Source organism: Gossypium arboreum, chromosome 11 (genome assembly GCF_025698485.1).
Source record: "Gossypium arboreum isolate Shixiya-1 chromosome 11, ASM2569848v2, whole genome shotgun sequence".
NCBI lineage: Eukaryota > Viridiplantae > Streptophyta > Magnoliopsida > Malvales > Malvaceae > Gossypium > Gossypium arboreum.
In genome coordinates, this window is record NC_069080.1 from 116,355,437 (window position 1) to 116,380,591 (window position 25,155).

General features: G+C 33.1%; 1 long non-coding RNA gene and 1 other non-coding gene across 2 annotated transcripts; both read right to left on the minus strand.

The window, feature by feature from the left end:
* Positions 1-220: 220 nt before the first annotated feature.
* On the minus strand, positions 221-327 carry LOC128284574 (small nucleolar RNA R71). Its single transcript, XR_008274998.1, has one exon. It is a non-coding gene; the product is annotated as a small nucleolar RNA R71 (small nucleolar RNA).
* An 18,328-nt stretch (positions 328-18,655) lies between these two features.
* On the minus strand, positions 18,656-24,082 carry LOC128283622 (uncharacterized). The gene is made up of 3 exons (XR_008274015.1): positions 23,818-24,082; positions 19,417-19,498; positions 18,656-18,874 (listed from the first exon to the last, which is right to left on the minus strand). It is a non-coding gene; the product is annotated as an uncharacterized LOC128283622 (long non-coding RNA).
* Positions 24,083-25,155: the final 1,073 nt, after the last annotated feature.

Here is a 25,155-nt window from a genome sequence, read left to right on the forward strand (position 1 = left end):
TGAAGATCCAATACTGCATTTATGTATTTTTCTAGAGGTCTGTGACTTGTTTAGACAACAGGGTGTTCCTGAAGACGCTTTACGACGTAAACTGTTTCCATATTCTTTAAGAGATTGGGCAAGAGCATGGCTGAATATTTTTCCGTCAGAAACAATGACATCATGGAATGATCTTTGCCAGAGATTTTTTCTACGGTATAATCCCCCAAATATGAATGCCAAGCTTAGAAATGACATCACACCTATTCGACAATCGAAAGATGAAACACTATATAAAGTTTGGGAATGATTTAAAGACTTAATTTGGAAATTTCTGATGCATGGATTTCAACACTAAACTCATATGGAGATATTCTATAATGGGCTGAATGCAAATACGAGGATGGTAGTTGAAGCTTTTGCCAATGGTACTTTGTTAGATAAATCTTATAATGAAGCATATAAAATTTTGGAAAAGATTGACAACAATAATTATCAACATCCTACCACAAGAGTTGGGACATGCAAGAGAGTTGTTGGTACTATGGAGCTATAAGCAACCACTTGGTTAACAGCCCAAGTATCTTCTTTGCCTAATATGATCAAAACAATGAAGAAGCCCACTACAGTTCAAGAGATGAAATCAGCTAAGCTTTTGTGTGTTTATTGTGGTGAAGACCATGTGTTTGATGAATGCCCATCAAACCCAGCATCCGTGTGTTACCTGGGTAATTTCAACCGGAATAATAATCCCTTTTCCAACACGTTTGAATAATGTATACATGAGAAAAACCCATATCCAAAGAAAACCCAAACCATAGTCCAAATAAATTTTATAGTCCATAAACTGAATAAAACTTATTAAACATTATTTTATAAAAAGAATTGTCCGAAGTCCATCGTACTTTCGTATGCCACATCTGATCCTAGTCTCGAGTATTAACTGATAAGTTAAGATTAGGGGTGAACATATAAAGGCTTATTGTGAGTCACAACAATTATAATCATACGATTAGTCACAAAGTAAACAATCACCATTTTTATAACCATACAATTCATGGCACATTTAATCCAACATTTGATCATGTTATGAGCGTGATGTAATGCAAAGAGAGTCCTACCTATTCATCCGCTACACACCACTAGTTCCCAGAACTCATCTGCCAAATACAAAACAATGCATATATACTAACAATAAAAAGAATAAGTAGACATGCTGCCATCAATATGCGGACGAGCCATCAATAACAATTTACAGGATAATATGTTGCCAATAAGTAGCGAATACACAACACTGTCACAGAGAGGGGCAACAATAAGCATCAAACAAGGTTGATATAGTTAGCAATAAGGAGGGTTTAAGGGTAGAAACAATGGCATTTAAAAGGTTAAAATACTCAGCAAGGTGGCTGGAAATTAATAGTAAAGTATTAGGCACAAAAATGGTGAAAATCACCACAGTCTAGATGGCACAAGGAAGAGAAAGAAGAAAACATTGAGAGAACAGGAGTGGAATGGCTGGGGTTGAAAAAAGATGAATAAAGGCTAAAAATGAAACAAAAAAATGTTTTTATACCTAGGTTAACTAGGCTTGAGCAATACAAAAATAGGAAAGGGAGAAATTTTAGCAAAAATTAAGCCAATTTGCATGGGAAGGGAATCAAACTCAATTATCAAGGATAACCACTCCAATTCTTAACCATTAAGCCAATTATTCATTCTTGAAACAATTTTACAAACTTTAAACCAAAAATTTGGCATGTTACAAATATCAGGCTTTAAAATAGGTCTATTTACTATTTTAGTCCTTTAGTTAATTGCAATTTAATTTCTCAAGCCATTTTCTAATTAAAAATATATAGTAATTGAAATTGACAATTTAGTCCCTGGACTCTATATAGACACAGTTGTCACTAAATTTCTTATCCAAAATTCAATTCACTAATATAATAACTCCGTAAATATTTTTATTAAATATTTAAAGGCTCTATTTACGAAAATGGGATCCCAGAACCTCATTTTTAGACGCCACTGGAGATCAGGTCATTACATTAAGAATAATAGAAAAGATCAAGTGGTTGAAAGTTCAAAAATATTAGACTTAGGTTCGAGTTGGTCAAAATTTCTAAGCACCTTTTCAAAAGCTTTGTTTGATTTGGATTATCTCCCTAAGACTCGGTACACATGTACTTATTTGATCAGATTTATTTCTCTAGATATTACGATAAAGGGTTGTTTTAGAAAAAAATTTAAAAATTCTATTACGCCAACTTAAACTTATTTTGTAAATGATTTTCCAATAGTAAGATCCTTTGTAATGTAAAGGGCTTCTTGTTTACAATAACTAGGATGGTATTGATACTCTAATAAAACCTTTCCTTGCTATTGTATCTCAATAGACAAGGACTATTTAGAAGGGGAGTTTGTCTTTTTCATTTTTCAATCCAGAGAAGCTAGGTGTTTGTAAAATATCATAACTCCTTCACCCAAATTGTCCGACTACTTCTAATCCTAGTATAAAAGCCTCATCTTTTCCTATAATGTTTATGGCATTGAACCTAAAATACAAATCATATTGCTATTCATTTCCATATGATTCAGTTAGTAAGATTCCTACGCCTAAACCATTAACATATAACAATCATCGTTTGTTAAAAAAGGGTGCACCTTACTCAAACTAGTTGTGAATCTTATTTTGAAGTAGATGTATTTGGGCCTTCATTGACCATTTATTGCATGTCCGAAGCTACCTTAGAAGGTTGATAAGATAATGAATAATTGATGTGCTTGAAAATACTACTAAAGCTTCCTTGCTACTACCATCAATTCTAAAACTATTTTCTTTATTTTATGTAATTTAGCCTTCTATTTTGAAGGGCCCAACTAATATAGTAAACAATTTGTCTCATTTGATGTTGTTAAGGTAAATTTGTGTCAAGGGCGAGGCCAACAATAATGGAAAACTGAAATAAACTTTTATCCAGTCAACAAACTTGTTTTCAGCAAGTCTTGCTCCAATCAAATAAGATTTTTAAGGCTTTGAAGAATGAAAATCATTTGTCTGTCATTTAGGAGAGGAATTTGTTTAGTTGCAAATCTTTTAGCTAATCTCTAGATCTCCTTAGTATTTTTGAAAGAGTTCATATCCAAAATGACTCATATTTTCTTTTGATTTTCTTTAATACCCAATTGTGTGACACCCCGCACCCGACTCAATCGTCGGATCCGAGTATAAGATATCATATTTTGTTGCCAAAGCAACTCAAACTAACCATATACACTATAGTGCATTAAGAAATCAAAATTAAAACCATTTAGATCAAAACTTTTTAAGCAATGCATTCAACATTAAGACGATAAAATCAAGTTGGGATAATTTTAAAAGAATTCCTAAATATTTGGAGGTGTTTGGGACAAAGTACGGATTCCTAATGGTTTTATTGCAACAAAATTGTGTGGGAACCCTATTAGGGGCTTAGGTGTTGATACTTGTGGACTCAAGTATTAGTACCTAGCCCTGTTACTGTAGAAATTTGTATTATGTCTACTAGGTAAATGTACCTAAAGTAAAGGTACTATACCCCTAACTCTTGCACTAAAAAAACTAACCTTGTAATTGTTTATTTTAGCCCTAAATGCTACCAATTTATTTCTATGACTTTTGAAACATTTTAACCAAGTTCTAAACACCATTTTTGTAACAACTTATTTTTAGTGAAATCAAAATAGTAGTTTCGGAACTACAAATTTGACATGAAAATATTTATTTTAATATTATTTTAATGTCTACGGTATGTTAGTAGTGTCATATAAAAGTTTCATTAAGAAATTTTATCGTTTACATGTTTAATTAAATGAAAATGTCTAAATCGTAAAAGATGCAAAAGTACGGTTCTATTTGTTAAATGTATTAAATTGCTATGGAATTTTAATGTGAGTGGCTTAAATGGAAATTAAACCATTTAATTAGTGGGTGGACAATCATGGACATATTATTAAGTATTTTAAGGGTTAATTTATAAGGTTATTTAAGTAAATTGATAGATAAGTAATAAAAATAAAAATAAAACATCATCTTCTAAAATGCCTTCTTATAGCACTAGAAAGAATATAGGTTTTCCTCCTTACTTATTGGTTAAATTGTTCCTATTTAGTTATCCTTAGCATATATTTTAGCATTTTCAGTTTAGTAAATTGCATTTTATAACTCAGTGAATCCTAGCCTATTTTATTCTTAATTTTGCTATCTTTTTTTCATTAATATCGCTGCATGATTTAGTTCCAGATTGTGTCCAGAATTATTACCGCACCTGAAAGCTATCCGGTTAAGAACTAAAAATACGTGAGCTATCCAGTCTAGTATAACCAACCTGTACGTACAAGGACAGAATAATTATGAGGAAAGGACACCTGTACTATGGGAGGGGGACATAAAAGACTGACATGAGAAAAAAGGGGAGCATTTTTCTCTCAACCATTATCTTCTTCATCCTACCTTGGAAGCTTGCGGCTATGGTAGCTTAAGCCTCTCACGGGTGAGCCAACATGAAAATTAATGTAGACTAGCTTCTGACGAGGAGACCTAAGTGCGAGACAATAGGGAATAGAGAGATTCAGTCGAGTTGTCTAGGATTAGTATTCTCCACTCGATTCTTTCTTATTTCTTTCTAAATGCTGGTGATTACTCTCTGTTTTCTGTTTGTATGGAAGTACACACGAATTCTTTGTTAAATGTTATCTTATTCAATCTTGCTTTTATTGTTTAATCTTGGGGTTTAAATGTTTCTTAACACGGAAGTGTTATTGCAGTCACTGACACTGGAAAGTACCATAATAGTCCGAGCCAACAAGCATTACAATGGAAGTTGAGTAAAGATTAGATGAATTTAGTCCACTTGTTCTTAATAGTTCCATGTTGCCATCATCGAAAGGTGGAATTAATGTGCATGTTTAAGTCTTAGATTAAATAGAAGAGTGACACTTGGTAACATATACATAGAATTTTATTGCCTCGACAAACACCTATCCTTTTATACCTTGTGAGCACTATGTATTCTACTGAAGATTCATGTTGGAGATCCTAGTTTATCATTATCATATTTTATTTTATTTTATTGTTTTCAAGTTATTTTATAGACAACTATCCTCACAATTTATCTCATTTCTATCTAGTTATTGCACTAACATTAATAGACAAAAGACAACCATCCCTGTGGGATTGGTATCCGACAGACTCACATCTGTCTACCATACTTGCATCAACAATGTACGCTTGCACATTATTGCTGTGATGTTAAACAGTCAATCACATTCATCCACCAAAATTAAAGCTCAGAAAACCTCCATGGAAGCTTGTTAGGGTTTTTCCATGAATGTGTTCATGTGATTTTTAAAGTTTGATGGAAGAAAATGAATCTTTGTTGATAAATAAACAATTTTTGTAAAGTGATTTTTGATAAAATTATCATTTAGGGACTATTATGTAAAAATAGTAAAATGTCATGGTGAAATTTTGAATTAATTCTTTTTTTGAATTGAAATAAGTCCTTAGGTAAATCGGCTAGCATGGTATGTGGATGAAATTGCATGAATTTCAATTTACAAGCTTAGGGACTAAATTGTAAAGAAGTTAAAATAATAGGGGCAAAAGCTAATTTTTCAAAAGTATGAATTTTTGACTGAATTGAATGGAATGAATATTAAATGGATTAAATTTGGCTATTTAGATCAAGTTAAGCCTCGTACAGATCTAGATCGAAGGAAAAATAAAGTATCGGACTAGTTGATTCTATTTTGTTATCTTTATATTTGAGGTAAGTTCGTAAGTTTAAATAGCATTTTAATGTTATTTGATTTAAATGTTATTATGCTATTTATCATATCATGTTACGATAAAAATCCAATGACGTTACAACGACTATCGAGTCTCGTTTGAACCTTAAGAATATATAGGATACAAATGACATGTCATTAGGGTTACCATGTTTCGGGTGCTGGTCCTGAATGTCCTACCGATGGCTGAGTTCCAACATTTTTTGCGGACACTAATCAACTTGTGTGAGCGGCATCATGTAGCTACATTTTGACCGTCAGTTTGTGTGAGCAGACCCATTTATGGCTCGAGTGAGCATCTATGTAAAAGAAAAGGAAATGAATGGTTTCGGCCATGTATTTAGCACACTTTGTGTGAGCTTCCCACGTATTGGTTACTATTATAAGTGGTTCAACAGGCATGAAAAGGGAAAGAATAGTAAGTGTACCAAATGCTAAGTTAAGAACTTATAAAAAGGTTTGAATTGTTGATGATCAAAATATGAACACTCATGATTATGAAAAGTATGATTTAAGTGATGCTATGCTCATGTACTATACCTTAACATATGATGATATTGCTAAGTTATGTTTTTAAACACTAACTTGTGTTGTTGATGATGTTTAAGCTTGTGCCAAACTATGTTGGATTGATTCATATCTATTTTTAAGATTATGCATTAAAATGGTAAGCTATGTTCATGATTTACGAACATACTAAGCATTATGTGCTTATGTTGTTTTTCTTTCCTATGTTTTATAGATTATCGGAAGCTCGACTGGTTTGGAAGCTTTTCAGAGACCTATCACACTATCCAACAACTATATCGATAGACTTTAATGTTTTGATCATGGATGTAATGGCATGTATAGGTGTGCTTTTGGTACTTTGATGCCTTAATGGTTGGTGTTGATGTGGCTAAATGAATGTATGTTTTAAATGACCATTTTGATATGTGTTGATGAAGTTTCAATGTGGTAAATTGTGGTAAGTTTTGGTATGAAAATAGGTTAGATATGAATGCTAGATGAATGGTCAATTGCACATATGTATGGATAGATTTGATGATTTGTGATTGAGGTGCCTTTTGGCATATTGGTTGTATGGATAAATGACTTATTGAATTGGTTTTATTATGCATGTTTTAGGTATGTTTTAAGGCTTGATTATATGTGCAAATTGCTTGTAGGTGTGTGCTTGAATTGGAAGAAAGAAATGGCCTAGATTTGGCCTATTTCTTGTCTACACAACCTAAGACACGGGCGTGTGCCTCAACCGTGTGTGACACACGGCCATGCAACATGACCATGTGTCCCTTGTAGGTTTCAAAGGGTAACAAGTCAAGCAGTTACATAGCCTAGCACACTGCCTGGCACACAGGCGTGTAAGACCATTTCGAGAGCTACACGACCTGACACACAAGTGTGAGGCTTGGCCGTGTGACCCAAGTCAGACAGTTATACAGGCACGAACATGGTCGCGTATCTCTATTTTGAATGTTACATGGCCTGAGACACAGGCGTGTGTCTCAGCCATGTGAGGCATACAGTCATGTGACCTCTGCAATGTGAAATTTTCTATCTCTTTCCATAAAGTTCTAAATGTTTTCGATTTAGTCCCAAATCATTTCTAAATTAATTCTAAGGCCTCAATGGCTCAAATAAGGGAAGATATACATGTGTTTGAATGAATTATGCCATGATTTGTCAAATGTTTGGTAATAATTGTTTTAAGTTATGATTTACGGTAATACTCTGTAATCCTATTCCAGCAATAGACACGAGTTAGGGGTGTTATAATTTTAACATACAATAGCATATTCAACCATCATGGAACATAACCACACTCAACAAGTACCAAACAAAATTACCAAATTAGATTGCTTTACAAGTAGGAAACTAGCCATTCATATTTATAAATTTCAAAATTCTAATTCAAACTTATGAAGTAAGGCCTAAAGCAAAGAAAAACCATAAAGTATATAAGAAAATAGGGTTGATCAACAACACATAACAAAGAACTAGATATATCCTAGCTCAACCATAGAAAATTCAAGTTAAATCTTAACATATATACATATGAACTCAACCATTACATATAAAAGACACCCTACGTACATGCCCCAACATTTAGTACATAATTTTCATAGTCTGGTCACCTTGTGGATAGTTTCATGTTCATTCTATGTACGGTTTCTAGGATTCTCTTGTTGAGTATTTACACGCAAGAAATAATAACGCATAAGTAAATAATGCTTAGGAAGCTATAATGGAATTCACTATACTTACCTTGTTTTTAGTGAGTACACTAAATAGTAAAAGGACATAACATTAAACCTAGCTATGATAGAGAAATAGGAAAAACAGAAGGCAAGGTAAGCAAGGAAATAATTATATGCACATATGTCCGTTGTCATTCTCATTTACAAATTAGCATGCAAGATCAAATATATATTTATTCATACAGTAGCTTATAGCATGGCATGTGATAAGCTATAAAAGTTACATATTTTAATCTCATTCTTAACACATTTTTAGATGATTAATTATGTAAATTAGTGAATTTGATGCTTCTAATCCTTTAAATTCATGTTTCTATACTTAGGAGAGCATTTGGGAGCGAAAGGAGAAAAAAATAAGCCAAAATTGGACAAAAAAGAGCTACCTTCAGGATCCAAATGGGCTGACCACACGCCCATGTGCCAGCCTGTGTCGATTTCGCACTATGCTTCCCAAATACGCTGGAAAAGCCAATTTTTAAGCTTTTTTAGCAATCTAAAGACTATAAATACCAATTAGAAGAATAGAAAAAGGGGCAATCAGAGAAGATCGAAAAAAACACTCAAAGAACGCCATCGAAATCAACTCAGAAGCAGATCTCCCTCAAGATCGAATATCTCCATTTAATCTCTTTCAAAGTTTTATTGAGTTTCTTTATGTCTTGTGGTTATCGTAACTTTGAGATGTTTCTATTCAAGATTATGAACTAAATTCCCTAGATATCTAGGGAGAATGAAACCTATGATGAATCTTATTATTTGATTTATATTTTACATGATAAATACTTGATTCTTGTTCTCAATTATGTATGCTCCTTTCTTGTTTTAATATTTTCAGGATATTAATTCATGTTTAATGTGCTTATTTCAGTGGAGAAAAAGTCCTTATTTAAGAGTAGATCTAGCATAATTGAGTGGAGTTGCATGCAATCTTAGAAATAGGATGACATAAATATATCGGATTACAGTAAAATCTAATAGGGGAATCCATATATCGAGTTAATGCGACGATAGAAGTTTTAATTAGAAAGAAATTTTAACTAGTCAACCTAGAGTCACTTGTTCTTACTGTCGAAAGAGATATTAACATAATTTAGGGATTTTTACAGATCAAGACACAAGTGAATAAATTATTTAATTCAGATTCATAATAATAAGTGAAGTCTAGGTGGATTCTTTCCTGGGTATTATCTATCTCATTGGTTTTCTTTGATTATTTTCCTATTTCATTCTCTGTTGCGTTATTAGATAAATTAGTTTAGTAAATTTAGATTAAAATAGATCACCCCAGTTTGTTAGCTAGATAATAAGAAGATGGTAATTACTAGTACTTTTAGTCCTCGTGGAATTACGATATTTTCTACTCACCATAGCTATAATATTGTTCGATAAGTGTGCTTGTCTTAGTCGTATTTATAGTTAGTTTAGTGACCATCAGCATGTCATATTCTTTATACGTTGACCCTTTTATATCTGAATTAACTTTCACCCAATGCAACCTTAGTAAAAACGAACTTAGACACATGAGTGAACTATACCACACCAAGGCACATAAGTACGAAGCCCGTAGGAAATACATATACATATACATCCATCCACCATACCAAGGTTTCCAAAGATACAATACATATTCGATGATTCACAAAATATGTTGAATCATCTAATGACATAATAGAATCTTCGTAGCAATGTTAGACCCATACAGAAGTGTGCATATGACTCTATTGGCATGCCAACTATATCCTAGCTTTTCTATCAAGTTACATGAGCATTTATCATTCATGAACATATGCTTATTTTGACAATCACATTTCAATTTTCGTAGTTCAGAAGCCATAGTTTCGTTCAAACACATGAGAATATCATTTGTCAATATCTTAATTCACATAATAATTATTCTTCTTACTCATAAGTTCACTTCTATCCATTGGTGCTTCCTTTCCAAGTATGTTTATTCCATTTAATTTTCAGCATGTTTTATAGCTAATAACTTTAATAACATAAAGATAGACACAAGAATACACATCAAACATGAAGGATAATAAGCTCTATGAGAACTTACCTTTCAAAACACAAAATGGATAGAAACCTTTCAAGATTTTAATAAAAAAATTTGTCTTTTCCTTTGATTACTTCAACTCTAACTCTTTTTCTATTATTACTTACAAATCGTGTAGTCAACACTAGGAATTTAGAAATAAATGGTCACTTAATGACCATTCAAATAATTGGTAATGTCATGAGATGCAATAACAATTCAAACTCTAATATTTAAAATTCCTGTAACTCAAGTTTTACCCAACCGAATCTCAAACTATCCAAAAACATAACCATATCTCAAAAATTTAAGTCGTTGTCTCATTAAACCCTTAATATCCATTAATGGCTAATTAACTATTTTTCAAAAACAACCTATTCTCATCGTTACCTACTAACATTCAAGCTTATGAAAACCATAATTCAACCTCTAAGCACTTTAATATTCATAATCAAGTTTCTCTCTCTAATTTCCTTTAGAACGTAACAATGGTAACTTGAAAATACATCAACAATTTAAAGTTATAAGGAGCGGGTTATAATTAAATATCTTACCAAGTTAAATATTTCACTAAAATGGAAAGGAATGTTCACTTACCCAAGCAATGGATCTCACGTTAATGGTATGAGAAATTAGGTGTTTTTCCATTCTTCTCTTAGGCAAATGGTGGAGGAAGATGATGGTAATTGAAATTCTATCTCCCACTTACTCAAGTTAATATATATGTATATTAATTAATCAAATTAAGCTAATTATCAAATAACCCAATGACCAAAATTTCAAGATGGAAATGTTATTGGAAATTGTTGGATAGGATTTAACCTTGCCACTAACATAATTTTAATCATGGTTTATTTGCATTTAGACCCTTGGACTAATTGTACACTAAAGATTTGATTAAATATCCAATGTAATATCACTAGTTTAAGTTACTTGTAACTTAATCCTTATACTATATTTACTTAATAAATGATTCTATTTTCAAATTTTTGCATTTGACTTGTAATTGTTATATTAAAAAGTTTCTAGCTAGCTTGACTTAGAAAATTTAGCTTCAAAATCAATTTTCTGAAACCAAAAAAAGAAAAACGAGGCATTACATATTGGATATCATAAATCCTAGAAACTTTTTAGCTCCCAAACTGAAGACAAACTTATTGGGATATAATCTCATGTTGTAGCCTTAGAGCACCTTAAAAACCTTTTATAGGTCTCACAATTGTTGACACTTTACTAGCATATCATCAACATAGACTTCCATGCTTTTCCCAATTTGTTCCTTGATTACTTCATTAACCAAGTGTTGATACATGCCATCAATATTTTTCAGGTCAAATGATATTACTTTATAGCAAAATAAATTATCTTCAGTAATATAAGAGGTATTTTATTAATGTTTTGGAGCTATTATGATTTGGTTGTAACCTGAAAAGGCATCCATGAAACTCGAATCTTTATGTCCAACAGATGCACCTACTTGTTGATTGAGAGTTAGAAGAAACAACATTAATTTTTTTTTGTTTATTTCCTGGAAAATCAAAGGCATCTATTAATCTTTAGGGAACTTTTTGTTTAAAGTCCTGAAATTCACTCACATTTCCATTTCAAATTGTTTTTTTTCCACCATAACATTAAAAATTTGATGTCGCCTCTTGAATAAAGTTTGAACTAATAATTTATCAACTTTTTATTTCACTGCATTAGCTCTATCTTGAGCGAGACTTTTTTTTTTCTTAAAAGGTTTTGTAAAAGACTAACATATGGATCAATGCCTGACATGTCAAGTAATTATAAAATTTGTCAACATTATGCCTAAACCAACTAATTAAGGTGCACATTTCTGTTCTTGGTGAAACAAAGGAGATTTGAGTTATCTTATACGGATCATCATGATATAACTATAAGGCTTTCATTTGTTCTGCTTTGTATAAATTCATCTTAACTCTTGTATCTAATCTCTCAAAGTCATCATGATAATGTTAATTAAATTAACTCGAATGTCAGTCATGATGTAATATTGTCTATGGATGATCCCTACTATTTTTTCCCTATAGATCTCATTCAATGAGGATCCTTATTTTATTGAGTCAATTGTAGAGACATAATATGACATTGCCTCTCTATTTTCAAATTAAAGTCAATAGAAGCAATTCTTGTTTGGATGATAATTTTACTCCTATGCAAAATGTTGCCATCCTCATCATTGGTTGGTATTATATGTTGAAGGTTGATCAACAACCAAGAATCCATCATATTTGTGGTATTGATTTTACATCACCAAACATAACTAGAGGTTAATTAAAAAAGCTAAAAACCTGGCTCACCCTCTTTAATATAGTTTTCTTTAGACCTATTTACATGAAATCCTCTTGATGTAAGACTTCAATCGCGCTTCCACTATTAAGTAGAATTGATTTCACTTCATATGCTACTATCGTCACTATGACTACAAAAAGGTCATTGACATTATCATTGAGAATTACATCTTCATCTTTTTTTGTCAAAACTAACTTGTTAGCTTTTGTTGGACAAGATCTCTTTGCTAAATGTCTTATTGACATTGTTAGAAATTGAACGTCGATAAGGGAAATATAGAACGATTGCAAAGTAATAAGAAAGAAAAATAAAATGCACATATTTTATGTGGAAACCCTTTCAGGAAAAAAAATCATGGGCAAAGGAAAAGAAAATTCACTAATGTTGAAAATCAAATGATACAAAAGGAGTTTCGACTACATCTATTTAAAGGCTGAAAAAGCTTATTCTAATCAATGTCAAATAGAATAAGTGTAGTTCTATACAGATTCCCTCGGCCTTAAGCCCTTCAAAAATCCCATAGTTTTACCACTGTATTATTTCTTTAACAAGGATTCGAGTCACAAATCTAATAAACATTATACATCTCATATGAGACTTTCACTTAAAGTTAGAGGTTGCCTATTTTTAATTAATTTCAACAATCATATTTATTACTTTTCTGACATATTATTTTCCTTGTATCTTAACTTGCACATATTTTGGAAAAGTTCTATCTTCATTTAATTTTTTTAGCAAGGAGTTTCCACAACAAGTTTTCTAACTTGCCTATGTCTAATGGTTGTTTTAATAGCATCGTCTAAGCAGACACAATCTTATGTTTTATGGTTAGCATCCTAATAAAATTGGCATTCGTAAAATGATTCACTTCTTTGACTCATTTTTATTGGTGGTGAGGACTCAAGAATCCATTGCCTTTCTATTTCACTTAAAATGCAAGCAGGGAGAGCTTTACCATTCTTGGGCTATTAAGGGGATTGCAAAAGACGTTGTCCATTTATGTTTATTTCTATGTTAAGGCTTATTGATTGTTTATATCTATTAAGAGGTTATTGCTTCCTAATATGGTAAATTAAATATTGTTTAAGTTGAAATGATCCTTGATAACTTCTGTTCTAGGCATATTCATTTTTTTTATTTCTGTGTAGCTTTGAGCTTTCTTATACAGATAATAAAATCTCTCGGGCTTATCATTATTACGTGCATATATCAAATGTTCATGATCAACATCAATAATAAATGTTTGGATAGTGTAATCATTTATTAGGTTTTTGGTCCCTATTATTGTCATATTGAAATAAAAAATAATCTTGGAGCGGTTCATCGGGCTTTTGCTTGATGGAAAAAAGGCTAGTAAGGTTCTTGTACATCTTATTAGTGAGGAAATGACTTATGAATTAGTGAGCTAGCTTTTTGAAATTGTGAATAAAACCTTTTGGAAAGGCTAGATACCAATTTTTCGTATGTCTTCTTAAAGTCATAGAGAAAACTTTACAGTTAACTACATCAGTGGCACCTAAAATTTCTATATACTTGTTGTACTCATAAGATGGTTGTTCGTATCTTTGGTTTCATTATAATATTTTTTAATGGCTTGAAATTTTGTGGCATGTATTCAACAACTATCTTAAAAGCTAAAGGATTATTAGAGTAGGATATTATTTTAACATCATTAGAGTTAATTTTTTGAAGGCTTGTAATTCTTTCTTAAGGCCTCATTTAATTTTCAAAGAGAGTATTTTTTTGCTGGGATGGTGCCATTTGAGGGTGGTTGTAACCTCCCAAACCCGGCTTAGATGTTATGGCCGAATCATGGAGATCATGTTGGTCACCTATGCGACACTATTATCTAATCGTTTGTTGAAAACCTTAAATGCCCTTTCTTTTAGGAAAAACCACGATTTATCTTTGTTATTTTTGGAAACCATTCATTAATGAAATATACCATTCTTAGGTCATGTTATTAGCACCTGTGTTGTTTCGAAAACAACTATCTCAACGTTCCTTATCGAGAATTTTATTATATTTTATCGTAGCAGAAAAATTCAATATTAACAAATAAATTATTTAAGCCAAATATCATGCTTTATTCATTTTCAAATAATTCTATAATAACCAAATCTATATGTAAGTATGCATGCATGAAAATTCCAAAGCAGAAAGAAAAAAATCTAACCACAATTCAAACAGCTTTACAGTCCAAAAACCTAATAAATCTAATTAAAACCCAAAAATAAAAAGAATGTCCGGAGCGCGTCGTATGTCTGCATGCCATGTCTGATCCTACTCATGACATAAGATGGCTGAAACTATGGGGTGAGCTAACTAGCTTAGTTTAAGTCAAATCAATGAGATCATTCAATCATACATGCTAATATCATTCACTTCTATTACATTTGCAACACAAACATGTCATGTAACACCCTATACCCAACCTAATCATCGAGCCCAAGAAACAGGGCACTACACCAATGTTATCACACATTACGCCACGTCTCATTAGCATGCAAACATTGTAACACTCATAACCTGTTTCTGTCGTTGGAATAAGGTTACAGAGTGTTACCGTACAAAATAGAACATTCTATAGCATATAGCATTCAATTATCAAATTGATTTAAATAAATACATATGTAATTCAAAGGGTATCAGTTATACATTTGCGGGCCTTAATTCAAGCCTACGAGGCCTTAAAATAGTTTAGGAGCAATTAGGGACCATTTTGAAACAAATCAGAAAGTTCAGGGAAAAACTAAAAATTTTCAAAACAGGGGTCATACGACCTTGTGTTTAGGCCGTGTGACAGAGCCCAGACCGTGTGGCTCCAGACATGGCCATGTGGCTATCCTACATGCTTTTGTGGCTACTCCACATGTCCGTGTGCTTTTCTGTGTAACTCATTGACTTGGGTCACATGGCCATGTCACAGGCCGTGTACCAGCCTGTGTGAACCCTGCACCTAAAATGTTCAGGGAACACACCTATCTGGGTTTCCCGTGTGTGACACATGGCTGTGTGACAGCCCGTGTCCCAAGCCATATGTCCCAAAAAAATGACTAAAATCATGCTTATTCTTCATTCAATATCATAGAAACCTAAACCAAATTATACCACCTCATTTCATCACCTTAAAACATATCAAGGGCAACCAAAACATGCTAAATATAATCATCTAAACTTACCCAAATTGTCTTTCTAATTCACATCACATGGTACCTATAATCTTTCTTTCTTAAAAACAAACATATAAACCATCATACACACATATTGACTTTGCTTACCTTGACCTCAAACACCATGGCTAATTTCATCCAAATACTTCCATTGTAACACCCCAATTTTCAGGAATTCTGTGTATGTTGGCAAATTTAAAATTTCTGTGTTCTGTCTGCATGGGTGTAGGTTTAATTATGTTAGTGGGCCTCTAGAAGGCCCAAGCGTAAGTTAAAACTCGGTAATTTTAGTTAATTCTAGTTCCATAAGAAAAAGGGGTTCTGGTTAACTGGGCTTTTAAGTATTAACTGGGTAAAATAAAGCTCAAGGAAGCCTGTGGTAAGTTGGCATGTGACGCCACTTGGGGGGCTTTAAAGGTGGCGTGTGGATGACCAAGGAGAGTTAAGGCTCGAGTCGTAAGGTAAGCAAATTAGTGATATTAATTTTTATGTACAGAAAAGGTAAGCAGTGGAACTGAAGTGAAAGTCTATCAGGAGAGGATTTAGGAGCTGATAAGGGAGAGGATTTAGGAGCTGATTAGGGAGAACAGTGTTGGTCGAATGGTGGACTTTTAAGGAGCAAGAGTTGGCCGGCCAAGGGGTGCTTTAGGCGGGCAATTTCGGCTAAGTTAAGTGCCAGTATAAGTTCGGCAGTAGGGGTAAGTTGTGCCATTTTTCTGACCATCCTTCCTCCTCTTCTTTTCTTTTCTTTTCTTTTTCTCTCCATCTACTTTCTCTTCTTCTTTTCTCCATAGCCGAATCCTTCTACCACTCTACCCTACACTACTTTCTTACCATTGTTTTAAGCCTATAGTCGATTGCCTCAAAAAGTCGAAATCCCGAAAGCCTGATTTCTTTTGTGTCGTTTTCTTCTAGGAAAAACCCTCTTATTTTTCCCTCATTTTCTTGACCGATTCTCTTGTCCTTTGAACCCCAAGTTTCTGTTGACAAAGCCACTACAAAACCTCAACTTTTCTTCACTGTTACAAAAAGCCGAAAACGCATAGCCATAGGGTCATAGCCAAATTTTAAGATCACTAAAGGCTCGACTTTTGTTATCATTTGAGGGGTAGATCTGCATCAGAATCGAGTAGGAGTCAATTGGAAGCATTGACTGGGGGAACCAGTGGTAAGTTTTTTTTAACTTAATCTTTATTTCGGGTTTAAGAAAAGTCGAAACCCCTAAAGGTTAGGGGGTTGTCGATTTGGGCATGCAGCTCTAAGGGATGTTATAACTATTTTATTTTGATAATAGTGGGATCTAAAGGCTGCTGATCGAAGGCTTGGACAAGCGGAACAGCTGGATCTAGACATAATCGCTAACTTCAGCAAAGGTAGGATCGCTAGTGGCTAAGGTGCTTTTGGCCGAATGTGGTAAGGGGTTATTACGTAGTTCGTTTTCGATTAAGTTAGATTAACGTGTTAGTAATCCAATTGTAGGCAGTACGTGCATGGATCTCGTCAGCATATCGTTGCAAACAGGTGTGTAACTGACACCCTTTTATAGACTAGATCGGCAAAAGCCGAAATGCCGAAAAGCCGGTATTTTGAGAACATGCGAGTGTGCGAATGCTCGTGAGATTAATAGTTGATATATATGGTAGATTAACGTGATAAGACTGTAGAGTGCATGATTCTGTGCATTTCGATGTTTTTGGGCTTAATGGGCCAAAGTCGGGATAGTGGGCCAACGGGCCCAATTCCGTAAGAAAACGCGATAAGTGTTTCTGGTCGTACGTAAATGGCTATGGTATGCATGAAAACCCTAAGAATAGTTGAATTACTTAAATACCCCTATGTATGGAAATTACTAATATACCCTTAGGTGCAAAATTACCATTATACCCCTAGGGTTACTTTTGACTAAAAAGCATGATGATTTAATTATGTATGATGTATGCCATGACTGTATATCTGTTGCATGGGGACATGGGTTATATTATGGAGGAAGCATCCTGGTGGCTATGCCACAATTATCTGATCTGGTGGCTCGCCACATATATCTGCTTCGGTGGCTCGCCACGATTATTCTGCTCGGTGGCTCGCCACGATTATCTGCTGCTCGTGACTCATCACATTATCTGCTCGGCGACCATGCTGCACATTTCTGTGGCATGTAGCGGTTGGGTGGGTCGAGTAGTCTCCCCACATGGTGAAAGGTTGGTATGGGGGTGCATGTGGTTGGATATAGGTTGGGTACTGCATAAACTTGTGATATCTGTTCTGTTCTGTTATGGGCCTATGGGCTTTATTCTGAATTCTGTTCTAGGCTAAGACCAACTTATTATGTTTTTGTGGTTGAGCCGATATAGGCTATGGTTGGGTTAATTTACACACTGAGTTTCCCCAAACTCACCCCTTTATTTTTCCATCCACGCAGGTAATCCCCAACCATAGTGGGCTTGGAGCTGTGAGGGATTCGGAGTGGCCACACGTTCTGCAAGTTTGCCTTTCTTCCGGTGAACTGGACATTTATTTTACGTTTAAGGTTTCGGTTTTTTTTTAAATTGTAATAAGGCCGCTTAATTATTTTTGATAGTTTTAATATGTTTTATTAAGGTAGGTAATACTTATATTTAACTGTTGGAATTGGATAGCTTTAGGGCGTGTTTTCAAAAACAGTAATTGATTTCAAATAACACAACATCAAGCAAAGCTTCCGCAATAAAAATATTTTTCCAAAATTAATCACTTTTCCTAAAAAGAACTTAATCAAGTTGGTTTCCTGGAAATATACGTGATGTTAAGGTGTGGTAATGGCGGTGTGCATGTCTAGGATTGGATCCGAAGGGAGCTTGGTACTTAAGCAGTCCGATGGACTCACCTCCTCTTTTCCGGTTTCCTACCTGGTGCACAACTTCCATTCACTTTAACCTGCATTGAAATTATCTTTTAAAACACCAAGTAAGTTTTTATAGAACAACAACCTAAAATGTTTTGAACACTTCGGTGTGGCATGTCGAATCTGGCCATAACGTCTAGGCCGGGTTTAGGGTGTTACATCCATTCATGATCAAACATTTAGCACAACTTAGAATTTAACATTGCATACCATAAGAGGTTCTAAAATTTATCATATAAAGAGCATACCAACTAATACATAACTTTAACATTACAACAAATTAATTAGCCCTACTACATGCCATATAAGCTAGGATGTTTACAAAAACTACTAAAAGAGTCCTCGAGATAGTGTGATTCTTCAAGTTTGATCCGATCTCCCTATCACAATATGTAATCTACAAAACAAAAGACAAGGCACGACTAAGCTTACTTGAAGCTTAGTAAGTTCGTTAAGCCAAACAATAAACTTACTGAATTAAACACATAACAGAACAAATTATACGATTAAAATAACCAAGATCGTGTTTGTTACAGTTCATATCAAGTAAGAATTGAATAGTATATTAGTCTCATTTCTTATTCCAAAACATAGCTTGATATGTTCCCAAGTCACTAGTATCTAGTACAAATCATTACACTAGCCCGAAGCCTACTAGGCAATAAGCCCGACAGATACACCGGCACAAAGTCTGCTAAGCATTAAGCCCAATAGATACACAGACACAAAGCCTGCTAGGCACAAGGCCTATTATAGTACAGTACATCAGCATCTCACCTGCTAGGCTCAAGGCTCGGTTCTATATGCTTAAACAAATTTCAATTTCACAATTGACCACCGTTAGATCAAACATTCAAAGATTATGAAACACTTCATTTACTAAAACAGTAACAAGTATTAAAGAAGATACCTATGTCTTATTTACATGAACGAACTTACCGGGCTAGTTTGCAATAACGACTTGAATACAGGGACTAATCCTCAACCTTTTCCTTCCCATGATCGTCAACACGTTCTCGATCTAAAATGATAATATCATTAAATTAACCAAATCAACAGAAAAATTCAATTTTTTTATGCAATTTAGTCTTTTATCACATTTTATAAAATTTCCCTTAACTTTACCTTTTTATTCAATTTAGTCCCAAAGCCCTCAAACATGCAAATTAACCTTTTTCTTCTAAAACCAAACTCGGCCGAATGATCTATGGATTTACAAAAATCCCTATTTGCAATTATTTCACATTGAGTGCAATCAATTTTATTGTTTTAACAATTTAGTCCTTAAATGATAAAATCACTAAAAATCACTTTACAAATTAGTCTACCCAAGCAACAAAGTTTCATATTTCAACATTAACTTCAAGAGTAACTTAAATCTTCAATGGCAACATTTATTACATTTAACAGTTTCACAAACTAGTCAACGAGTTAGCTAAATCAAGCTAATACGAGCTTAAAAACATAAAAGTTACTAAAAACGGGTAAGAAAATTAGCTAAAAACTTCAATCTTTGCTTAGCCAAACCCTAAGGTCCTTCAATGGTGTTTTCCTATTCTAATTTCAGTGGAAGATGAAATTAGGGAAGATGTTTTCATCTTTTTATTTTAATTTTTCTTACATTTCCATTTATTTATAATTTTGCCATTAAAACCCTTTTAATTTAATAAAAATCTTTATAATTCACTAGGATAATCGTCTACCATTATTCAAATGGTATAATTACCATTTGAATCCCTCCTTTACCTTCATTTTCCATTTTAATGCATTCCTCTAATAGAATCAAACTTTTGTAACCTTTACAATTTAACCCTTTTACTTAATTAACCACCTAAACGTTAAAATTTCCTAATAAAAATTTAATACGACTTAAATGACCTTGTAAATATCAAATTATTAATATTTACGGACTGATACATTGGAATTGTGGTCTTGAAACCACTGTTTTCGACACTACTGAAAAACGGGTTGTTACAAACATCATCATATTTAATCATATATAATGGTTTAAAGTCTAAAATACCCTAGGCAATGTTAAAGTTTACTAAACATACATTAAACGACCTTATAAAGAGTTAAAGCATGCTTAAAGACCACTTAACGAAAATTTCCAAAAAGTAACATAGGTCTCAATACTCTCTCATTGGTATTGGTATTTCTCATAATGGGTATTGATACTGTTTAGAAAATTGGTACCTTTTTAGCATTCCATTTCTCTGCAAAATTTAAAACCCAACATTTTATAGATGCAATTTCAAAAGTATCTATATTTCCACCCCAAGTATCGATATACCAAAATGAGTTACTGATTTCCTGCACATTCATTTCAACATGGAGGTATCGATACTAATGACCTGATTATCGATACCTCTATATAAATTAGCAAAAATTACAGCAAAACAAGGCATAATGCACATTCAAAGATTTATCCCTTCAACATGCATCAACTAACAAATCATCTAGCATCAAAATGATCATAATTATAGTTTCAATCAACATCTCAATCACAATTATTCTAACCGAAGCAAAACCAACAAACATCAAAGACATAATATGTATATACAGTCAATGTTCTAGCCACGCTGCCTTTATTTCCACAATATAAAAGAATAATGAAAACACCTACTCAGTTTACTAAGCTTAACTTGGATTGCTTTTTTGGAATTTTCGCACTGCAACGCTAACTGTTTGTAATATTTAAAAAGACTAGGTGAGCTTAAACAAGCTCAGTGAATGATCGAAAAGACCATCAAATAAACATGATAACATGCGTTAAATGAAAACATCTAAAACACAATTACAAAAATGTTTGACTAATGTAACATATTAAAATATTCATACATCAACTACCAATATTTCCAACTCTGTATTTACATAATAAATAGGCATATATCACATTTCATAATATTACATTCAACGATAAATTGGAACTTAAGGATATGAAACATAAAAGTTGGCTTTATCACCACACATTGGAGTCACGGATCTCTAACAGACTATTAACTCGAAGAGTCGAACATATCCCAAAAGCGTAGCATTTCGGTAACAGTCTCCAACACACCAACATATCCCGGTGAATGGAGTTGAGTTCACATTCCCTTATCTCTCCAAAACTGTCTCAGGCCTTAATGTCCCAATAACACAACACAAGGGTGAGTGCTCAAAAATCCTATGGCATGCCAACTATATCCTACGGTCTCAAAGACACAAGCCCAAACTATCCGTAATTATTCACACATTTTTACTTATTGTTTTCTACACATTTTTACTGCATATTCACACAATAAGTACATCATCATCACTGTCATTCGATATGCATAACATACCTACAAGTAACATATTCACAATAGCCACAACAAGCATATATCACATCTTAATACTAAATCCACAACACACAATCACATACTCTGCAAATTAAATGAGACTATAAGAAAGCTTGCACTTGAAACTTAGAGTAGGGGTTAGGCTACTCCTAAGCTTCCAATTAACACTAGGAATCGTGTCTACTAGTTTTTCCTTTCTTTTTTCCTTGCTCATCGAAGGTTCCCACTGTTCCAAATCTTCATCAAAATTAACCACACAACACATACTTAATCTACAACTATAGACACACTCAAATAATAAAAAATGCAGGTCTAAGGTTCCTTTCTCTTGGAACTAAAATTTTCAACTTGCAAATTCAAAACTTAAATATCTTAATCTTTACTCAATATCTTTACCTAAAAGTGATTCCAATCATCTAATTATTAACCTAAGAACAATTCCCAACCTTCAAACTACACAAAACTACATAGATTCATGGTTTTGAAATTTCGACGTATAATGGTCATTTTCACAAAAACTCAATAAAAACTTAGAATCTTTCAAAGAAACTTTAAAGAAATTTTAGAAACCTTCTGATCACATCAAAACTAATTAAAAAACACTTTGAAACATCGTTTTCATTCAAAATCCAGAATTTCACCATTAACGACTCAAATTTCGGCATTTATTCAAAAATTTTGATTCAATGGATAAAAACTCAATTTGAAAGGCTAGGTATCATCTAAAACTAATAGAAAAACTAAAATTATCTTTGTTGGGAGAAAAAAATGAATGTTTAATAGAAAATCTAAAAAACCCAAAAGTTTGAACAATAGTAAAATTAATGGTGTTTTTGGTGTTTCTCTTTGACTTTGGAAGGGTTTTGGTGTTTGAAATTTGAAGGAAATCAAAGGATTAGAGATGGGGTTTGGGATTTGAAGGGACGACAACCTAATAGATGAGAGAAGTAGAATCGTGTAACTAGTGTAGGTGAAGGGGGAAATAGGGTGTTTTTAAAGTTTTGGTATATTTACCTTTTTGTACTCTAAATGTTAACTTGATTTTCAAAATTAAATGTCTTTTCTACAATATTTTCAAAAATTAGTTTAATTCTCTAAAAGCTATAGACGAAGAGATTTCCACTATGGTTCTAATTCTTGAACACATTTTTTAGCACCTAATTTGACCACTTTTAAAAAAACATTTACATAGAAATTTAACTAAGCTCGACCCACAAGCTTAATCAACATTTGTAACATTCAAAATATTATTAAAAGACTCAAATTATCAAGTTACGACCCACACCTTATTTTCGCACTACCACAACACTACTTGTGAAGCATACGATTTATCCTTAAAACCTTAAATCAAACCTAAATTAAAATAAATAGGAATTTATTGAGTTAGGCTGTTGTCAAAACCAACCTTAAAACATACCCATAAGAATTTAATCAAATCAACGTTTCCATAAAAATTCCCAATCCAAAGCGACTAAGTTGCTTACACTGTTTTAACGTGAAACATATGCGTGAACATCTAAAGGCTTCATTTGTTATTTGGAGCATTTAAGTCGGCACCTAACACAATTAAATGCTGAAAAAATTATGGTTATTCAATCATTAAAAACCTTAATCCAATCAATTAACAATCTCCCCAACAATTAAGTCGAAACTACGTATTAACCTTCAACCAATTGCACTTACACTTCTTGAATTGTCAATTCCAAGTTGTCAAACGATCAATATTGAATTTTTCTAAGTCACACATGATTAGAGTTTGATTAGGAAGGGTTTACAAGACCAAGATTTTGTTGGAAATAGATGGTAAAAATTAAAGAAAATAGCAACCACTTTTTGTGCCTCTAGGTGCAACGCACTACCACTAATAGTGGCAAATAGAGGCTGATTTGAAAGCCAATTAAATCAATTTTGAAGGCTATAAAATAAAATCATTAAAAATCACTCCAATTCCAAATCTAGAAAATTGGGTATTTTCTTGAAAGATTCGTCAAGAAAACAAAAGAAAAATGACACTTACACTTACTAGAAGGAATGGACAGCAATGAAGTTTCTTAGGCAACAATGGAGATTGTTCTTGGGTGTTAAGATTTTAGGTTTAAGGCTGGAAAAATGGTAGCAAGAAAGAGATGAGAATGGTGCAAGAACTCATCGCAAAAGAAAGAAAAAAGGAATGGTGGCTCTTGGTGGTTTGGACGGCGGCACACAAGGGAAAATAAAAGAAAAATTGAAGAGAAAAGAGGAGAGGAAGAGGGAGGGTGGCTAGGGTGAAAAGGAAATGGCTAAAGGCTAAAAAAATAAATAAAATTGATATTTATACCTAGGTTTACTAGCTAGGGGTGGTTCAAAAATAAGGAGAAGGAAAAATTCTAGCAAAATTTTAACTAGGGAAGGGATTCAAACTTCAAACCTTAACTAATTTTCATGCTTACTTATTTCCTTTTAACCACTAGGCTATTTGCTCATCTTTAAAATAATTTCACAAAACTTTTAAGCTAAATTTTGAGATGTTACAGACTTTTCAATGCTTGTTAAGGTTTTGCTATCGATTGTGATGTGAAGAAGCTGCTTCTTTTTGTATTGGTTATTGATTTTGGGGGGTTGATTTACTCCAAGTTCTTGAATAATCTGAGCATTTTGTTAAAGGAACTTTTGTTTTTGTTGTTGAAAGAGCTATAATTGTAGCCATTAAAATTGGTATTACAAAGCCTTCATATGTTCTTGCAACTCAATATTGTTGAGAATTTGAGTTGGAATTTTTGTAGCTTGACCTTCTAGGGTGACCTAAGGATGAATTCCTAGTAGTGGTGATGGTGTGAATGGCCAGTGGTTTGGATAAGAATTTTGATATCTAAGTGGTGGATAGTTCTTTTTTAACAAGATACCATTGATGATAAAATTCTCAAGGATCATAAGCTTGCCTATTTTGATTCCCTTGTTGGTATTGACTATTTTGACAAACTTTATATACCTATTAGCAAGTAACCTTGTTGATCCTAAGCTACTTGATGTTGGAAATTTCGATTATATTGGTTTTTTTTCTTAATATTGATTTTCGAGGAAATTCTACTAAGATGAGCCATGTTTGGTCCACGTTCATCACACCAATTATTGATACAAAAATGTAGATTGATGGTTGGAGATGATTCACACAGTTTTGTCGAGAACCATGGAATATAATTCTTGGTGGATTAGAGAAGAAGGGAGAGTGTGGAGGTAATTTCGCATAGTAAGAATATGGAAACTGCCTCAAAGTTCCTTTGTTGATGAGAGCTACTTATAAATTCTTCATATGGCTCCTAAGGATTTAGGTGTTCTTAAGAAAATAAATTATTGAGTTGTGGTTTACTTGGAGGCT